Below are 20,700 nucleotides of genomic sequence, written 5' to 3' on the forward strand. Positions count from 1 at the left end.
TACTCCAGTTTAACGGTCGTAGGAACTCACTTGACAAGAATTCAAGTCGGTTCAAGGGTCTCTAATTCACATCAAGAGGCGTAGAGATCGAGGAATTAGACTACAAAGTGACCCACCCACGCAATCACGCAACGGGTGTAAATCACCATGCTTATAACCCCTCGAATACGAAATTGAAGGTTTCTAGCTTAGGAATTAGAGGGGGTCAAGCCTCTAACTCTGTCTTAGGCATGCTCAAAATACACACCCTAGAGTTGACTAGGCTCCTAGACATCCATTTTAACCCAACAAAAATAGATATAATCATCCATCATATGAAAATTGCATCATTACATTAAATTAAACATCTTTTACACAAAATTTGGGTTAGGGACACAACTCTAACCCCTAACAAGAAAATTACTCACAGCCCATAAGCATAGACATCAAGATTACAAAATTCAAATAGCAAAGAGTAGAGAAGTGTGGGAGAAAACAAAGATAGTCACAAATAGCTAAAAAGCTAGCATGACTAGCCTTGAATAACAACTCCCACAAAATACCCAAATATTGAATCTTGTAGAGGTTGAGCCATTTGATAGATCCTTAAAGCTTTGTGTGAGTAGTCATTCAAATCTCAAAATAAAATAGAAAGAAAAGAGAAAAAATGGAGGAGAGAGAGCAGCCCAAAAGGGCTGCCTCTGTTTTTTGGTGGTGCGGCTCGTAGCTCTGTTGGTGAGAAGAGGGGAAAAATTAGGTCGTCCTCTATATATATATGGTGGCTATCAATTAAAGAAGAAATAATGGTCAGATGATACAAAATTACAAATGGGGTGAGCGGGTCGTGATCGCTGAGGGTGAGAATTGGGGTGGAGACTGCCACGCGGCAGTGTGTGAGTGGACAAGGAGAGAATAAAGATGACAACATAAAAGAAGAAGGAAAATGAAAGAGCACGTGCAGCAGAGATGATTAATTAAGCAACTTGATTTCAATCCCTTTGCTTTGAATACACGTGCAGCACCATGTTGTTAATTAAGCATTTGTTTAATTGTTTAATTAACAAATGTCCACCATTTCTTTTTGTTCTTTCCTTCCTTTGCTTTCATTTTCTTCTCTTCGTCTTGTGCTTTCGCCAAGCTCAAACAAATGATTTTCACAAATTTGCTTGTATTGACCGGTTGACCAATGTTAACTCTTCATCTTTTTGTCGATAACTCCAATTAGCTTCATTTTTGTACAACTTCTTTCGAAATCCAAAACTCCGCTTATTTCCTACGCAATAAATAAAATTGGATTAATTATATTATAATTACTCAAGGATTAGCTTATTTATAGTGTTTTAGATACGAGAACATGCATAAAAATGCGTGTAATCACACCCCCACACTTGAACTTTGCTTGTCCTCAAGCAAACTAAATGAAATATAATCCGAAAATCTAATAACTCATAAAGATAGTGTCGTATTAGCCTGTCCAACCATAACCCTCGGAGAACTAATTATGTAGTTGACCATGAAGTAGATGTAAGCACAACATAAGATTTTTGAATTTGTAAGGCAATTAAGATGCACATGTGAGAAATGCTCAAGTATATGCATGTGATATCCATTGTCAAGTCAATCCACCATAATAAAATAGGCACATAGAAGACCCAATATAACCCACTAAACTCACATATATAGGTTCACTAAATATTACCACTCCAATGTTTAGAGGCAATATGTATTTCACTCAAAAGCAATTTCATAACATGCGCCGCCATATGCTTGCTTTTCTATCTCATCTCCACTAGGTAGCTAACAACATTCAAAATCAAGAGGTCTTTTATTTGGTTGTAATGGGGCTAAGGGCAAGTGGCTAATAGAAATGAAGGATAAGGAAATTCAAAGTCCATATAAGCCCATGAAATGCTCAAGTATATGCATGTGATATCCATTGTCAAGTCAATCCACCATAATAAAATAGGCACATAGAAGACCCAATATAACCCACTAAACTCGCATATATAGGTTCACTAAATATTACCGCTCACGTGTTTAGAGGCTATATGTGTTTCACTCAAAAGCAATTTCACAACACGCGCCGCCATATGCTTGCTTTTTGATCTCATCTCCACCAGGTAGCTCACAACATTCAAGATCAAAAGGTCTTTTATTTGGTTGTAATGGGGCTAAGGGAAAGTGGCTAATAGAAATGAAGGATAAGGAAATTCAAAGTCCATATAAGCCCATGAAGCGACTCTCTCTTGTAGAGATATGTGATTTTTGCTTACGAATGCTAACTCACTTACTCTAAACCCAATGTACAACCCACATTACAATATACTATGTAATATTTTTTTTCTACTTTTCTTTTCCTTGAACTTTCTTTTTATTTTCACAAACTTTCTTCTTCTTTTTTTAGAACTTTCTTTTCTATACAAATCACTCACGCCCACACTTATTCTTTTGTAATCTCACACTTTTGACTTTTTCTTTCTTTTAAAGCTCTCAAACATAAAGTCATTCTCTATAATCGCTTCACCAACTACCATGGAAGGGTAGGATAAAAGTGTTTAGGCTAGGTAGGGATTTGTGGTGCAAATGAATAAAAAAGCTAAATAAATAAATAGGCTCAAAGTGGCAATCTAGTGGTAAATATTTTTGGGCACATGCTTCTTTGGCCATGGTGGTATTAAGCCTAATTGCCTCAATCCTTTCTATCCCGTCATAATCTAAAAGTAGCCTCGAGAGGTCTCAATCAAGTTCTAGATACGCAATGTCATGAAATTGTACACACATGAAAGAATAAGTGAATGAACGATGCATACACTATATATATAGGCACAAAAGCTCACAAATAAGGGCATGCAAGTCAATCAAATCATCTATATGCTTCTCTAATTATGATGAACCAATCTAACCATAGGCTATGTGCACACATATAGTCAAGCATAGATCACATATACGCTCAATTACAAAACAAATTTAAAGTCCTAGATCATGCTTAATCTATCCACAATCATAACAAGTTAAGTTCATGTCTCGTCATTGAGGTTGGAAAAAGGCATTAACCACTAAAATATAATTACAAAAAGCTAATCTAAAAATGATTTTTTTTTTCATAGGTGCCCGAGCCCTCACCCCCACACTTAAAACCAACATTGTCCTCAATATTGTAAAGTGAGTTCGAAAGATAAAATCCGTGTCAGATTTAGGCATGAGAGTGAAGTCCGGGCGAAAGCACAACAATTTAACTATGAAAATAAAAATCTAAATGCGGAGAAAAGTTACTGAAACCCCCTTTGTAGACCTCCATTGCTCACGACCTTCGGAGAAGACAAATATGAGACACCAACCTCAAGGCATAAGGCCTTGACTTCCTTAACGTATGCTCCAAGCCAGCTCTAGGTGCTCATGAAAAATCGACTCCTTTGAGAAATATATAGTGTCCAAAGAGCAATGCATCACAAATAGGCCACCAAAGAATAAGGACAAGGTCCACCATTAAGATCATGGCCTTGAACACATCCAACACACTCCACGACTGCCCATAGATTATCCTTCAAAGATAAAATGAAGCACAAAGAAGTCCAATCACCCTGAGTGAACAAAACTAGTGAGTGCAGAGAACTTCCATCAATGACCTTCTTGTCTTCAAATACCCATATCTCAAACTCAGGAAGTGGTAAGCAGGTGAAGCTCCTTGTATTGAAAAATAGACTCAGAAAGCTTTCTATCCATATAAAGTAGGCCACCTATCCCCAACTAAGAAGAAATCTATAGCTGGTCAAAGCTGCCAGCTTGTAGTGAAGTCTGCCGCTGACCCTCAGTCACCAAAACTGCAATAAGTCGGGCTCCAGAGGTGCAAAGAGGGTGAGACCAACTGGATATAACACTAGACTCATGAAGCTACCTTCTCTTAAAATTACACTGGAAAATCAATTCTGAGTCATAAATTGTTGGCCTCCAAACTCACTGATCTGTTCTGCAGTTTTTGTTGTGCCCTGTTTCTGGCCTCTGTTACTTGGAACACCATATCTGAAGCTAGAGAGGTTCAAATGAAAAACTGTTGTACCAGAACATAGAGGACATGTGAAGATACATCTCTAGAAAATTTGAGGTCCAAATAACTTTATATGTAGAGGGTGTAGCTTCCCAAAGTCACTGTACAGGACCTGTCTCTGTTCTGACCTCCATGCATTGATCATTGAATAACTGGAGTTCCAGAGATCAAAGGGGTTGAAATTTTGGCAAAAGACAGTAGACACATCGTAGAATTTCCATTGAAAAATTCAGGTTAAAATAACATGTAAATCTGAAACTTTAGTCACCCAAAATGAACTGAAATTTCTGGACAGAAACTGCTCACTATCACATTCATTCTTTCTTCACACTTCCAACTCCGAACACCTCCCATCCTCCCAAAAAAGATGGCTAAATAGCTTTATTGATGCAAAATTAACAAGTAAATTTCAAAATCACCTAGCGTTGCCTCCCTAGAAGCACTTGTTTTTAAAGACCCCAAGCCGGTCTATAGATTGTAATCTTTGTCAAGGTGGATACTTCTCAAGTACGACCACCCTATTGTTTGGGGCTAATGGACTCCTTGACATGTCATAGAGGCAAGACCAAGAGCTACATAAGAATACTCCAATTGGTGGCCAAAAGTGTAGCTTCTTAATTTTCCTCTTCTCAATATTTCTTCTAGGAGCCAACCTTGCCTTCTCCATCTAAAGTGGTGTAGAAATGATGCTCATGGGAATAATAGGTGGTAGAAGCTCTTGAGAGTGATGGGAAAGGGCAAGTGCAAGTGCTCCATTTCCTTTCCAATCCATCACCTCATTGTAGAAACATTGACCACTTAATGGTGGATTGAGAGGTAAAAGTACCTTGATCTCAATCTTTCCATGAAGAACATAAGCATTCAATGTCCTACCCTCCACCTTGGGAAGCTCATGATGGATCTCCATGGATGTGGGAGAAGAGAAAGTCCTTGGATCTTCAATTTCTTCATCGTCACAAAGTATTGAAGGACTCTTCCTCTATGGGAATATCGACCTTAATTAATAAGGGATTATAGTGCATGATCTCAAGCTCCGCATCCTCCTCGATGAACAAGGGATTATAGTGTATAACTTCAAATTCCGCATCCTCCTCACTAGACAAGACATAATCTTCTTCGGAATCATCTTCAAATATCTCCCCTTCATTTGGAAGCTTAGATTTCCAATATTGCACCCATTCCTCCGAAGTGTAGTCTCTCACCCTACTTGCATTGAAACTTTCATAACCAAGCTCACTTTCTTATACATCAACATCACTATAATCATCTTCAACTTGCATAAAAGACTCTTGCTCAAGATGCTCGATATACACTTCTTCTCTTGAAATAGGCTCCACTTGATCAAAGAAAGATTCATGCTCATAAATGGTGAAGGGTTGCTCTTGTGCAAAACTTGCTTCAAATTGCTCATTGGAATGTATCAGCATTTCTTGAGAAGTTTGCAATCGAGCTTGGGATACTTGCAATTGAGCTAGCAATTCTTCAAGAGAAGGCCTCCTAGACTCATACACTTGCTCATGAGGATATGCTTCGGGAACCACGGTCACTTGTGAAATTCTAGCTTGAGAGGCTTGTAATAGATCTCGGGAGGCTTGCAATTGAGCTAGTAGTCCTTCAACGAATTCCTTCCTAGGCTCATAAGCTTCATCTTGTGCATATGCATTAGGTACAAATGTCTCTTGATACATGCCCATCTTGTACTCACACTCTTGCATAAAATCCAGGCACTCAAATCTCAACGAGCACTCAAAAGGTGAATGCCACGGAGAATTACACAAAGCACAAGTTCCATTGCAAGAGGACATAGAACCCACCGCATAAGAATGCCACTCTTGATGACCTCCACCACAGAAGTTTTCTTGCTCATATCCCCTCGGGTCGCCCCATCCATAACTCCATTGATCCATAGCTCAATGTGAGAAAAATATATGCCTATGAGTTTCCACAAGTGAGATTAGTAACCAAAAATTACAAAGAAAATAGAAAAATAATTAAGCACACAAAATATAATAATCCATTTAGATCAACAACTAATTTTTTTTTTAATAACAAAGAAATAAAAATATGCTAAAGCGACCTAAAGAACTGATTCACCAAGGGATTAAGGCTATTAAACCCTAATCCCGGCAACGGCGCCATTGACTTGATACACATTTACGCAAGCATACGTATCATTGTCAAGATAGGGAAATATTATGCCCAAAGTTTATCGTACCACGAGGATTAGTGGCTAACCCACAATCCTTGATCCTTGGGTAATCGGTAATAAAGACACTTAGCAAACAAAGAAAAGAAAAAAAAGAAAAAAAATAAAAATGTTAATCTAAGGCACCAAGCCTTAGCAATGCTCGGCTTTGATTTTCACCAAAGCCTAATCAAAACTAAGAGCCTAGTAATGAATATTTACAATGAGTCGAAATTCAAAATTTTGAGAGATGATTTTAGATTAACAAAAATGTAATGAAATGTAAAGCAATTAATTAAAATGCAAAGATATTAATAAAAGTGCAAACAATATAAATGGGAATGTCAGGTGTTAGGAAGACTCCTTCACCCAAATCTCATGTGTCGGAAGCTAATCTAATGTAGATGTGAATTTCCTACTTTGGCGGTAGCCGTATCCAAGGTGGTTCAAGGCTCAAGGACCGAAATTCCTTTTCATGGTATTCCTGTTACGAATAATTGAATGAAACTATGCAAATGCTCTCCAAAATGGAATGAATGACTTGTTGTTTTATTGAAATACAAACTCGGCTTTATAGCCATACTACAACCCTAACTGAAAGCGTAAATGCAGCTCACTATAGCATTAACTTAGCTACGTGAAGAACAGAACTTGGAATAATTCAAATGAATCAACATCCCTAAAGATTAGGGCTTATTCAAACAAACATCAGACTACGTCAACTCTAACTGAAAAACCTGGACTCCAAGCAACAAACTCCTTCATTCCCTCCCTTAAACTAACTGCAGAATGCAATTAGTTTACATCTGCAGCTTTACACATTCCTATCATCTCTCTGAGTTTCTGAAATGCTTCTAACTTCAATGGCTTTGTCATCAAGTCAGCCACCTGCTCTTGCGTTCCACAATGAACTAATTCAACTTCACCCTCCTTTGTAATGTCTCTTAAGAAATGAAATCGCACATCAATGTGCTTACTCCTCCCATGCATGACCGGATTCCATGAGAGCTTAATTGCTGAACTATTGTCACACATAATGGTAGTGCAACCTTCCTGTGCATGACTTAGCCTCTTCAACACCCTTCTCATCCATACAGCTTGACAAGCATAAGCAGCAGCTGCCACAAATTCAGCCTCGGTGGTAGACAGAGTAACTATGGGCTGTTTTTGGATGACCATGAAACTGCTCCTGAGCTCAAAAGAAACACATACCCGGACGTGCTTTTACGATCCTCTACATCTCCCGCATAATCACTATCTGTAAAAGCAAGCAGCTCTTCATCTCTCTCTCCCTTCTTATAGAGAATCCCATAGTTGGCAGTGCCCTTCAAGTACCTTAGTGTCATTTTGGCAGCTTGTAAGTGAAGTTCAGTAGGTTTAGCCATGTACCTGCTGATTAGACTAACACTGAACATTATGTCTGGACGAGTTGCAGTAAGATACATTAAACTTCCCACCAACTGCTTGAAATAAGTCTCATCAACTGTGACCCCATAATCATCTCTACTTATCTTGAAACTTGGCACAATCGGACTACTTACTGAATTACTCTCAAGCATCCCAAAACGTCTTAACACTTCAGTGGCATATCTCCTTTGACAAATAAAAATGCCATTGGGTTTCTGTAACACCTCAATGCCAAGGAAGAACCTCATCCTTCCCAAATCGGTCATGTCAAAGACTTTCATCATAGAGCTCTTAAAATCAACCATCATATCTTCATCATCACCAGTGTAAATTAAATCATCCACATAAATACTTACTATCAACACTTTACCTTCGCTGCTCCTTTTGGTGAATAGAGTCTGCTCATTTGGACATTTCTGAAACCCTTCATTAATGAGATAAGCCTCAATACGGCTAAACCAAGCTCGTGGAGCTTGTTTTAGTCCGTATAAAGCCTTGTGCAGCTTATACACCTTAGTTTCACTTCCCTTCTTTTCATAACCCTTTGGCTGTTCCACATACACATCCTCATTGAGTTCACCATGAAGAAACTCTGATTTGACATCCAGCTGATAGATCTTCCAGCTTCTTTGTGCTGCAAGTGCCACTATCATCCTCACTGTGTCCATTCGAGCTACCGGAGCAAATACTTCAGTGAAATCTACTCCTTTTGTTGAGAATACCCTTTGGCCACCAACCGAGCCTTATACTTGTCAACTTCTCCATGCTCGTTTAACTTTGTTTTATAGATCCATTTGACTCCAATGGTTTTAGTTCCAGCCGGCAAATCAATAAGCCTCCAAGTATGATTCTTCTCAATAGAATTAATCTCCGAATCCATTGCCAATCTCCACTTCGAGCTCTTTACAGCGTCTTTATAACTTATGGGATCTTCAGGTGCAATCAAGGCCATGTTGAGCTCGTTTTCTTCCTCTGATAGACCCTCACCACTAACATAGTCCTCCATCCAGATGGGAACCCGTCTGGCCCTTCCTTTTCTTGCACTAGACTCTTCTTCATTCACAGGACTAGATGTATCATCTCCTGCTACTTGATCTTCTTCACTAACCTCAGCTTCTCCATTGTCTTCATTAGATGCTTCATCATTTTCATCCGTTTCTGCCTCATGTTCTTCTTCTGTGTTATTCTCATCATCACCCCATTCAAGATCTAACAACACCTGCTCTTCATAGCTTGCGTCCCACTCCCATTCTCTATCCTCCTCAAAAACTACATCTCTGCTAGTCACCACTCTTTTAGATATCGGGTCATACAACCTGTAGCCCTTTGACTCCTCACTAACTCCTAGAAGCACACATCAAAAACTCTTGTTTTCAAGCTTAGTCCTCCTAGCATCTGGCACATGAACATGTGCCACACACCCAAAGACTCGGAAATGTTCTACTGAAGGCTTCACACCAGACCATGCCTCTTCAGGAGTGACATTCTTGACAGCTACTGTGGGACTTATGTTTAAAACATATATGGTCCAATTCACTGCCTCAGGCCATAAGGTTTTTGGAATCTTCTTTTCTGAGAGCATTGAACGAACCAAGTTCATTACTGTCCGATTCTTTCTCTCGGCCACTCCATTTTGTTGTGGAGTGTAAGAAATGGTAAGCTGCCTTTTGATGCCACAATGTTTACAAAACTCATTGAATTCGTCTGAGTTGAATTCACCCCCTCTATCAGTGCGTAAGCACTTAATATACATGCCTGTCTCCTTCTCAACCGGTTTCTTAAAGCATTTAAATGAATTTAAAGCTTCTGACTTTTCTACTAGAAAGTGAACCCATGCTTTTCTACTAAAATCATCAATAAAGCATAAGGCATACCTCTTCTTGCTATTTGACGTAGGAGTTTTTGGGCCACAGATGTTTGCATGTATGAGTTGCAGCTTCTGAGTTGCTCTCCATGCACTTTCCTTAGGGATGAACTCTCGGTGTTGCTTCCCTCTCAAGCAATCAGTACACACCACTGTGGTAGGAGCAAGATGGGGTAGACCACGTACCATATTCTTGGTTTGCAAGGTTGTTAGACCTTTATGGCTTAAATGGCCATATCTTCGATGCCATAAATGAGAAAGATCTTGTGCACTCGTGTGAAAACAGGTTGCCTTCTTTTCTTGTGTATTAGCAAGCAAGATGAACATCCAATTTGCTGACATAGCTGTTTGGATAATCAAGCCATTGTCTGGGTGATATATCTTACACATTCCTGCATGGATGATAATTGCAAGCCCCTTTTCCTGTAATTGCCCTATACTTAGGAGGTTGTTTTTCAACTCCGGTAAATAGAAAACTCCTGTGATGACATGATTGAGACCATTCACATGCAGTCTGACATCTCCTCTCCCTTTTACTGTCATTCTGGTATTATTCCCGAGCTTTACTTGCTGCCTAAAATTCTCATCTAACTCATTGAACATCATTGCATCTCCACACATGTGATTAGAGCAACCCGAGTCTAAAAACCATACCTCCTCACGCTTGGCCTCATGCTCTTCAACGTAGGCCATTAACAATATCTCCTCCTGCTCATCTATCTCGGCATAATTGGCCTCCTTGTCCCATGTAGGACACTCATTCCGAAAATGGCCAAGCTTGTGACAACGATAACATTCGACGGTGGCTTTGTTGAACACTTGATGCCCTCTTCCTCGACCTCTTCCTCTGAAGCTGCTTCTGCCACGCCCTCTTCCTCCATTTCTTTCTTCCATAGTCACTTTCAAAGCCTGTTCTTCTCCATTGCCCCTGTTGAACTTTTGTTCATGCACAATGAGTGAACTTTGCAGTTCATCAATAGTGAGTGCATCAATATCCTTAGATTCTTCGATCGAGACAACTACATAGTTGAATTTGTCTGTCAAAGTTCTAAGAATCTTCTCCACAATGGTGACATCTTTCATTTGTTCTCCATTCACCCTCATCTTGCTAGCTACTGTCATAACACGAGCAAAGTATTCAGTAATGCTCTCCCTTATCTTCATCTCCAGAGTTTCGAACTCTCTCCTCAAAGCTTGAAGAACCGAGCGCTTCACCCTAGCACTCCCCTCGAATTCTTCCTCATCGAGTCCCAGATCTTCTTAGCAGTACCCTTGTCCAATATGGTTTCCAGAATAGTTCTGTCAATTGACTGGAAAAGATAGTTCTTTACCTTAAGATCTTTAAGTTTCATCTCATCAAGCTTCTTTTGCTGCATCTCCGTCGCAGCTGCTCCCACTGCCGGCTCCTCAAACCCTGTCTTGACCAAACTCCACAACTCCTTGGACCTTAGGAAGTTCTCCATGAGCATGCTCCAATGGTCGTAGTGACCATCGAAGCGTGGAATGGCTGGTTGGACGAAAGAACCTTCACTTGACATCTCTCTCAACACTCTCCTGTTTTGCAAGTCAAAAGAAAGACTGCGGCTTTCCTCTCTCTCAGGCCCAGTGGGGCTCTGATACCACTTTGTTACGAATAATTGAATGAAACTATGCAAATGCTCTCCAAAATGGAATGAATGACTTGTTGTTTTATTGAAATACAAACTCGGCTTTATAGCCATACTACAACCCTAACTGAAAGTGTAAATGCAGCTCACTATAGCATTAACTTAGCTACGTGAAGAACAGAACTTGGAATAATTCAAATGAATCAACATCCCTAAAGATTAGGGCTTATTCAAACAAACATTAGACTACGTCAACTCTAACTGAAAAACCTGGACTCCAAGCAACAAACTCCTTCAATTCCTACTCCAGTTCAACGGTCGTAGGAACTCACTTGACAAGAATTAAAGTCGGTTCAAGGGTCTCTAATTCACATCAAGAGGCGTAGAGATCGAGGAATTAGACTACAAAGTGACCCACCCACGCAATCACGCAACGGGTGTAAATCACCATGCTTATAACCCATCGAATACAAAATTGAAGGTTTCTAGCTTAGGAATTAGAGGGGGTCAAGCCTCTAACTCTGTCTTAGGCATGCTTAAAATACACACCCTAGAGTTGACTAGGCTCCTAGACATCCATTTTAACCCAACAAAAATAGATATAATCATCCATCATATGAAAATTGCATCATTACATTAAATTAAACATCTTTTACACAAAATTTGGGTTAGGGACACAACTCTAACCCCTAACAAGAAAATTACTCACAGCCCATAAGCATAGACATCAAGATTACAAAATTCAAATAGCAAAGAGTAGAGAAGTGTGGGAGAAAACAAAGATAGTCACAAATAGCTAAAAAGCTAGCATGACTAGCCTTGAATTACAACTCCCACAAAATACCCAAATATTGAATCTTGTACAGGTTGAGCCATTTGATAGATCCTTAAAGCTTTGTGTGAGTAGTCCTTCAAATCTCAAAATAAAATAGAAAGAAAAGAGAAAAAATGGAGGAGAGAGAGCAGCCCAAAAGGGCTGCCTCTGTTTTTTGGTGGTGCGGCTCGTAGCTCTGTTGGTGAGAAGAGGGGAAGAATTAGGTCGTCCTCTATATATATATGGTGGCTATCAATTAAAGAAGAAATAATGGTCAGATGATACAAATAGGGTGAGTGGGTCATGATCGCTGAGGGTGAGAATTGGGGTGGAGACTGCCACGTGGCAGCGTGTGAGTGGACAAGGAGAGAATAAAGAGGACGACATAAAAGAAGAAGGAAAATGAAAGAGCTCGTGCAGCAGAGATGATTAATTAAGCAACTTGATTTCAACCCCTTTGCTTTGAATACACGTGCAGCACCATGTTGTTAATTAAATATTTGTTTAATTAACCCTAGCCGCAAACCCTAGTGCGCCTCCGCAAGCTACCCTCTTCTTCACTCGGCCTTGTAGCTCGTCCGACTGCGAGCCTCTGGTTTGGCGGTACGTGCTGTGTGGTCCGATGAGACTAGTTTTTTTCTTCTAGAATGTCTCTGGAGGAGTGATTGAGACCTGAATCCGGATTGGTGATCAGATCGTTTTGATTTGGTTACGGGCTGGTGAGGGGATCTGAAGCTTTTGGCGATGGTAGGAAGATTGAGGGATGCAATCTGGTGTGATCTTGATTTGGATGAGGATAGGCTCAGCTGCAGTGGATGGCTGTGTGGATTGGTTATGGCGAAGGGATGCGTCTGGTTAGGCTGGGTTGAGGTGTGCTGGTGGAGCGGTCTTCCGGTGTGCTACGGAGACGGTGACTTCAGTAGATATCAGTGGTGGCTTCGACAACATTTTGGCTCGTGGTGCTGGTGCTTGGCTCATCGCCAGGGGTTCTAGGCTGATCATGGGTGGATGGGTTTGGTGTTTGGGCTTTGTCCTTGGGCTAAGTCATGTGGTCATGTGGGTTGGACCTTCTTTTCTTATCTCGCTTTATCTAGTGGATCTAGGGGCTTCTGCCTATTCTAGTATCTTTCCTATTGCCTAGTATTTGTTTTAGAGTCTGGTGCTATGTAAGTTAGCTTCTCTAGTCGTACACCAATTGAGGTCTCTAGGCGAGTAGGGTTGATATAGCAAGAACTTGGATAGTTTGGGTTTTGAGCATTTAGCTAGGCACTTTAATAAGTGTGCGCATCTGTTTACAATGAGGGTCACTGGTCATTTGCTTGGCAGCTTGTGCCATCTAGATCTGTTGGTATGAGATAGCTTGTGATGTATGTGCCTTCTGGCCATGGATAAGTTAATGAAGTTATCTATTTCTCAAAAAAAAAAAAAAAACAATTGTTTAATTAACAAATGTCCACCATTTCTTTTTGTTCTTTCCTTGTTTTGCTTTCATTTTCATCTCTTCTTCTTGTGCTTTTGCCAAGCTCAAACCAATGATTTTCACAAATTTGCTTGAATTGACCGGTTGACCAATGTTAACTGTTTATCTTTTTGTCGATAACTCCAATTAGCTCCATTTTTGTACAACTTCTTTCAAAATCTAAAACTCCGCTTATTTCCTACAAAATAAATAAAATTGGATTAATTACATTATAATTACTCAAGGATTAGCTTATTTATAGTGTTTTAGATACGATAACATGCATAAAAATGCGTGTAATCAATGGACTATGATAGTGACAATCATGTCGGATGCCATAACCCTAGGCGGTGACGGGCTACGATTGAGGCGAGTGTATCAGATGCCATAACCCTAGGTGCTGACGGGCTACGATTGAGGCGAATGTATCAGATGCCATAACCTTAGGCGGGTGACGGGCTACGATTGAGACGAGTGTATCAGATGCCATAACCCTAGGCGGGTGACGGGTTACGATTGAGACGAGTGTATCAAATACCATAACCCTAGGCGAGTGACGGGCTACGATTGAGGCGAGTGTATCGGATGCCATAACCCTAGGCGGGTGACAGGCTATGATTGAGGCGAGTGTATCGGATGTCACAACCCTAGGTGGTGACGTGCTACGATTGAGGTAACGATGTCGAGTTTTGAAAAGAGTTATTTTGTGAGATTGTGTATTCGGAGTTGAAGGGTGAAGTCTTGGTTTTAGCATGAGTTGTTGATTTCTTTAATTAATTTCCTTTTTCATTTCTATTGTTTGGTTTCTTTATTTCTCTTTCTCTTTCTCTTTCTCTTCTATTGTTGATTTTTAAGTAATCTCCTGAACTAAGCTATATGCATGGATTACTATAATTTCTATTGATTGATTTTAATATAGTCTCCTGAACTAAATTTTATACAGGGATTACTATGATTTCTATTTTTGAATTGTGTGCTTTTTGGGTGAACTCCTGAACTAATTTTCTATGCAGAGATTACTAATTGTTTATCTAGTGTGATTGTATGTTTGGTTGTGTTTTGTGGAGTTAAATGTTGTTGCTTTAATTTATCTCACAAGTTGAGAAATTATAAGCATGAGTGACGTGAGTCATTTTAATTGAGTTTACTCATACGAGCTTAAAAAGCTTACCAGGCTTGTTGTTTGCAATCCCAGTGCACTATTCCATGGTGTAGCAGTTATTCCTGCAGGTGAGGACCACCAGGGCTGAGTACGAGGGCGTGGTTGCAGCAGTGTAGGTTCAGAACCTATTTTTGTTAGTGTATTGCTGTTTTTGGTATGCTCCTAGTGTATATCAGTTCTCTCAAGTTTTGTAAACACTTGTTGATGTGATATTCGAATTAAGTGATCGAGTCTTTATTGACGTTTTGTTGTTGCTTAGATTAATTTGAGAATGTTTCTAAACTATTTTTGGGAAGTTTGTTAAGTTATCGCGTTTCGAATTTGAATATCTTTATTCAAAATTCGGGGCGTGACAGTTTGGTATCAGAGCATAAGGTACATATTCGGTGATAATCAGTACTCGAGTGATGGCCCGTCTGCAGCGGATTCCCATCCTATACTCTTCGGTACTGATATGTCATTGGGTATGTGGGAGTGTTAGGTGTCGTCGAGAACGTTAGGTCGTCTTAGGAGCTTTGTGTGCCCTCCTCGTGTTAGTGTCTTGGTTTACCTAGTCTTGTATTCAACTTATACTTTGGTCTAAGTTTTATACAAGTAGTAACTTAGTGTTGTTATGCTTCCCAGGTGATGGATCCTCCGAGAGGCAGAGCTAGGGGTAGAGGCAGGGTTCCTCCTATGGAGGAGTTCTATGAGGAGGAGCAGGAGGTACCGTAAGTTGTGCCTGTTCCACCTATTCCGCCTGTTATTGAGGTTGGAGATGTTGTTCGCCTAGCTAGGTTGGCTAAGGAGATTACTAACATGGAGGTACGGACCACATGTTGGCTGATCAGTGGATCAGGAACATGGAGAACTACTTCCTGTTGGTCATCTGCACCGACTTTGGGAAGAGGGAGATAGTTACCTTTCTGTTACAGGACAAGGCACGAGTATGGTGGGAGGGCATAGAGAGGGCTGAGGATGTGTTCACCATGACTTGGGTGAGTTTTGTGAGACGCTTCAGGGAGAAGTACTTCCCGGCTTCAGTGTTGGAGCAGCTAGAGGTGGAGTTCCTCGCTCTAGTTCAGGGAGCTATGAGTCTTAGAGATTAAGAGGTGAAGTTCTCGCGGTTGTATCACTTCGTGAGACCGATGGATGCTCTGAGTTTGGCCAAGAAGTTTCAGCGGGGGTTGAATGCTTCTCTCAGGCATGATATAGTACCCCTGGAGTTGACTACTATGGCACTCATCGTGGCTAAGGCCATGGCACTTAAGCAGGACACCCAGCTTCACCAGGATGAGTTGGCGGCTTCGAGAGATTCCAAGGAAAGGGGAAGGCAGTTGCCTGGAGCAGTGATGAGATGGACAGTCAGGGTGGGTCCTGGAAGAGATAGCGGACTCATCATCAGGCTCCAGCTAGAGTGGCAACTGCACCTGTTAGGGCTGCACCTATCAGGAAGGTAGCACCTGCTGCACCTCGAACATGTTACAACTGCGGCGAGTTAGGGCATGTTACAACTTGCTTGATTGGAATATTAATGAGGAGGACTTGAGATTGGTTTTTTTTTTTTTTTAGTTGTATTCGAGTGAGATTGGAGTTTGATATGCTTTATAGCCCCACTTTTATGGGTACCATATCTTTGAGACTTAAACATGTGTTTATACTCAGTTCATAGTGTGATAGAATGGGTAATGTTACATCTGCATTTGGAGGCTAATTGCTTCATTAACCCCAATTTGGTATATATGCATAGTTACTAGATAATAGCAGAACCCATGGAAGAGTAACTATGTGTAAGTTGGCTTAAAATTGAAATGAATATGCTATTTTAAAGAAAGGCCACTTTGACTTCTCTCTTGAGAAACTGCTTCTGATATATATTAGTACTTATATTGGTTAGATTGGAAAATACATTCCTACTTTTATCATTTCCCTTGTCATATTTATGCCTGGTATAATTATTGAAAATTTGCATAATGTACATCTTTTCTTTCTGCCTACGTTGTATCATAATATTAGCGTAACAGTTTAACTAGTGCTTTATAGTAATGGTGTCTAATGCAAAAAATATAGATATCACTTTAGCTTTTTTGATCAAAGCTATGAATGATCATCAGATATGTGCTTTGTTAAGAGAGATTTAAATTGGTCTCCATGCCTCATTCTACTGTCACTATTTAGCTTCAGACATTACCTTACATTTTTTTGTTTTCCCAATCTTGTAGGCTGTGTTAAAGAGACTTATGACAGATGTACCATTCGGTGTTCTTTAGTCCGGAGGATTGGACTCATCACTCGTTGCTGCTGTGGCTTGTCGCTATTTGGCTAAATCAGAAGCTGCATGTCAGTGGGGGTCACAATTACATACCTTTTGCGTTGGCTTGGAGGTAACTATACTTCTCATTTTCGATAATCGAATGTGACTCTTGATCAAATGCGGTGTCTTTTTATATAACCAGAATGGTGTCTTCCCGTCCTCTTCCCTTCCCCTCTATATTTTTTCCCCAACAGTGCTTAGAAAATGCTACCTACACAATATTTTCATTTTATAAACAAGAAATGTCTGTTTATAAACTTGGTAGACAACCTAAATCCTCTTTAAACAAGTATAAAAATTCAACGATGGCTGGGTTTCTTGTTATTTAGACCTAATTGCATCAAAGTGCATTAAAAAGTTGTTAACTCAGTATGTTTAAAGGTTAAGGGAAAGGTTCTTGGTCTTGGTGTTCAATTGTCTTTGCTATGCAAACTTTGGTACCGGAAAGGTTTAGATGTACTTTCTTGTAGTCAATTTTTATATAAGATATTGTCTTTCTGATACTTTTTCTCTATGTTTAAATGCTTTGCATTATCAATCTTCAGGGTTCACCAGATTTAAAAGCAGCAAGAGAAGTTGCTGATTATCATGGAACTCATCATCACGAGTTTCACTTTACTATTCAGGTAATTTATAAGGGATGTGAGAAGAATACTTTTACTAAGGCTCAGGGTGGAAATTAAGTTTTCTTAAGTTTAGAATTCAGGTAATCCTTTTGCAGTTTTAATTTTACCTTATTGAATATTTAAGGTTTGCTTGAAATAGGATTCGGAATATTCATATTAATTGGTGATTGGAAATACAAGTTGCGTTCACCCTGATTCTCTCTCTCTCTTTCTCTCTTGCAGTTTTAATTTTACCTTATTGAATATTTAAGGTTTGCATATTTAAGGTTTGCTTGAAATAGGATTCAGAATATTCATATTAATTGGTGATTGGAAAAACAAATTGCGTTTACCTTGATTTTCTCGCTCTTACTCCTTCTACTAATTGACTCTCACTTTTCATCAATTCTTTTCTACATTAGTAATGCCAGGAAAAGGCCTGGATATATACTAATCACAAGAAATAATTTCTATTTTTGCTTCATATCTCAGGAAGGCATAGATGCACTTGAAGAAGTTATCTACCATATTGAGACATATGATGTGACCACTGTCAGAGCCAGCACTCCAATGTTTCTTATGTCTCGTAAGATTAAATCTCTGGGAGTAAAAATGGTCCTTTCTGGTGAAGGTTCAGATGAAATCTTTGGTGGCTACTTGTATTTCCACGAGGCACCAAACAAGGAGGAGTTTCACCAAGAAACATGGCAGAAGGTATTCCGTATAAACTATCTCTGTATTGTTCTCTTCTCTTGTTTTTGTGCCATATGTTTATGTACTTGCAATATTACTGGATTTTATTTTTCTACCATTGATGGCTATTATGACTTATTTTTCTCACTGAATTTTTGTGACTATTCAACAGATTAAAGCTCTTCATCTGTACGACTGTCTGAGGGCCAACAAATCGACTTCAGCTTGGGGTGTTGAGGCTCGAGTACCGTTTCTTGACAAAGAATTCATCAAGACTGCTATGGACGTACATTGATCCAGAATGGAAAATGGTATAGCTATCATTAAACCTTTTTTTTTCCCTCCAATTTTATACATGGTTCATGTATTGTAGTGATTTGAAGCCTACTGACATTTGGCATAATGGTGGCTCATTATAAGACCGTTGGGATATGAATATCTTGTTATGACTCTATGAAAATCTAGTACATGTGGACGTTTTTCCTATTATTAAAGGATGTAGATATGCAACTATTTTCTCCCCATTCCCTCACGGAAGTTATTTTTCTTATCCATCATGACATTTTCATGTGTGTTATGAATTCTGTCATTTATGAATCCATTTTATGCTGAGTTGTAGGTGTCAGACATATCCTGATATGCCTAATCTAATGGATGATCTATGGTATGCTTGGCCTTATTAGATTATACCTTCAATGCTGTAATGACATTATGGGGATTGCCTTGTTTTCGTACCAAATTTAATAACAATTGAAAGTTATTATGAAATTCATACTTCTGAATACTTGCGTTTGTAACTGCAGATCAGGCCTGATCTTGGGAGAATTGAGAAGTGGGTCTTGCGCAAAGCATTTGATGATGATCAGAAGCCATATTTACCAAAGGTTGCTACTTTTTACTTTTGCCCAACCATTATGCTAATCTAGTCATACAGGGTTATCGTTTTGCATATTCTTTTATTTTTTCTTGGAAGATTTTCACATTATTGGATACTAGTGCAAATATATTCATGCAAGAATTAATATATTTTCAACTTTTCCACTCTCTTTTTGGGTTATAGCACATCTTGTACAGGCTGAAAGAGCAGTTTAGTGATGGTGTCGGTTACAGCTGGATTGACGGCTTGAAAGATCATGCCAACAAACAAGTATGCCGCATTTTTTTTTACTTGCATTTACATTCTGGACAGAAATGTTCTCTTTCCAACTAGGTCATATATAATGTTGCCATGCTCCCAACCAGGACCTGTGGTTAAATTGATTCTAGTTGAACTGTGTGGTCCAGGTTAAGAGCTCTGCAACATAACATCTCAAAGTTAGCTTGATAAAATTACCCATTTTATGAATTTATTTCATGTTCGCTATTTCCAGTGAGAGGTGCACATTCTTAAAAACTCAACTAAGCGAGCACTAGAGATGCTTGCTTCTTCCCTTTTTTATTTTTGAAATAATGCTTGCTTCTTCCTTAGCTGCACAGAATTAATAATTCTTCTTTGTTTTTTCCCCCTAACTGGACAGGTAACAGATTCGATGCTGATGAACACAAGCTTTGTCTACCCTGAAAACACTGCAACTACAAAAGAAGGATACTACTATAGGACTATCTTTGAGAAATATTTTCCAAAGGTGAGCCACCATGTTTCCTCCCATCTCTTACAATGTCAGTTGACTGGATTGCATCATTGTTTGTTTACCTGAGTCTGTTCAATTTGCTATTTATGGACAGAATGCTGCGAGATCGACAGTTCCCGGTGGTCCAAGTGTGGCATGCAGCACAGAAAAAGCTGTGGAGTGGGATGCGGAATTGTTCAAGAACCCTGATCCATCTGGTCGTGCTGCACTTGGTATACATGCAGCTGCGTATGAGGAATCCAAAGATGGGAAGGCTGGAAGTCTTGTGAGTGACTCTCCACAGAAACTTGTAAAAGGGGTTGCAGAGAAAGTGGCTGCAGTAGTTTGAGTGGGATGAAAAAGGTACTGAATGTTACAAACGCTTTTCTTCTGTCGAAATTATGTTGACCATGTTCTTTTAATGAAACAATGTCAGATGAGATATACTGTAGATTGATATTTATTCTGATTCTGTGGCAGATGAGACCAGAAGGCCTTGTAGGAATCCGTCACGACTGTTATCAATTTATATAACTAGGAAGGCCTTGCTATCAACTCTTTGATGAGACCAGACTAGTTGATGCTTATATTTTCAATCTGTAATTTTCTTTGACCACAACAGGATTATATTATCGGTTCAACATGTATACAATTTAGATAGGTTTCTACTTTTATGATGTTTCTCAACATGTATACAATTTAGATAGGTTTCTACTTTTATGATGTTTCTTCAATCCTTATCTATAGAATGCGGTTCTGATTTTCCATTATTTTCTTAGGTTACCATTCTTCCTGTGTTGACAATAGAAATTCAATAGTAAACTAGAGCAGAATCCAGATTCAGTTTCTTTGTTGTCTGAACAAAGAAATGAGACTAAAAGAGTAAACGAGGTATATGTTATTATTGAGACATGAGACTAAAAGAGTGTGTAGTTTTTTTTGAGAAATGGACGTCAATTTTATTGAAAAGATCAATT

General features: G+C 39.4%; 1 pseudogene; it reads left to right on the forward strand.

Annotated features, from left to right (window-relative positions):
• Window positions 1-20,352, forward strand: part of LOC112183993 — an 89,617-nt pseudogene extending 69,265 nt beyond the window's left edge.
• Window positions 20,353-20,700: the final 348 nt, after the last annotated feature.

This window comes from Rosa chinensis, chromosome 2 (genome assembly GCF_002994745.2).
Source record: "Rosa chinensis cultivar Old Blush chromosome 2, RchiOBHm-V2, whole genome shotgun sequence".
Taxonomy (NCBI): domain Eukaryota; kingdom Viridiplantae; phylum Streptophyta; class Magnoliopsida; order Rosales; family Rosaceae; genus Rosa; species Rosa chinensis.